The 927-nt window shown below is 52.2% G+C and overlaps 1 non-coding gene across 1 annotated transcript; it reads right to left on the minus strand.

Moving 5' to 3' along the window:
• Positions 1-271: 271 nt before the first annotated feature.
• Trnag-gcc (transfer RNA glycine (anticodon GCC)) lies at positions 272-342 on the minus strand. Its single transcript has one exon. It is a non-coding gene; the product is annotated as a tRNA-Gly (tRNA).
• Between the last annotated feature and the right edge of the window lie 585 nt (positions 343-927).

Consider the following 927-nt stretch of genomic DNA (forward strand, 5'->3'; position numbering starts at 1 on the left):
TATATTCTGGATATCAGCCCTCTGTCAGATGTGGGGTTGGTGAAGACCTTTTCCCATTCTGTAGGCTGTCACTTTGCCTTGTTGACCATATCATTTGCTTTTTTTTTTTTGGTTTTTCGAGACAGGGTTTCTCTGTGTAGCTTTGCGCCTTTTCCTGGAACTCACTTGGTAGCCCAGGCTGGCCTCGAACTCACAGAGATCCGCCTGGCTCTGCCTCCCGAGTGCTGGGATTAGAGGCGTGCGCCACCACCGCCCGGCTAAGGTTGGACTCTGCATGGGCCGGGAATCAAACCCGGGCCTCCCGCATGGCAGGCGAGAATTCTACCACTGAACCACCCATGCCATTTGCTTTACAAAAGCTTCTCAGTTTCAAAAGGTCCTATTGATTGGTCGAGAGACAGCCTGAGCTGACCTACTCTGGTGATAGGATGGCCAAACACCCTAACTGTCATGCTAGAAACCCCATTCAATGACTGAGGGAACCGGATGCAGAGATCCATGGCCAGGCCCCAGGTGGAACTCCAGGAGTCCAATTGGCAAGAAAAAGGAGGGTTTGTATGAGTGAGAATTGTTGAGACCAAGGTTGGATAGAGCACAAGGACAAATAGCCAAATGATTGGAGACACACAAACTATGAACCAATGGCTGAGGAGCCCCTAACTGGATCAGGCCCTCTGGATAAGTGTGACAGTTGATTGGCTTGATCTGTTTGGCAGGTATTCAGGCAGTGGGACTGGGTCCTGTACTCAGTGCATGAGTTGGCTGTTTGAAACCTGGGGCTTATACAGGGACACTTGGCTCAGCCTGGGAGGAGGGGAGTGGACCTGCCTGGACTGAATCTACCAGGTTGAACTCAATCCTCAGGGGAGTCTTTGCCCTGGAGGAGATGGGAATGGGAGGGTAGGCTGGGGGGAAGGTTGGGGAGGG

This window comes from Peromyscus californicus, unplaced genomic scaffold (assembly GCF_007827085.1).
Source record: "Peromyscus californicus insignis strain IS unplaced genomic scaffold, ASM782708v3 Scaffold_4__1_contigs__length_199733344, whole genome shotgun sequence".
Lineage (NCBI taxonomy): Eukaryota > Metazoa > Chordata > Mammalia > Rodentia > Cricetidae > Peromyscus > Peromyscus californicus.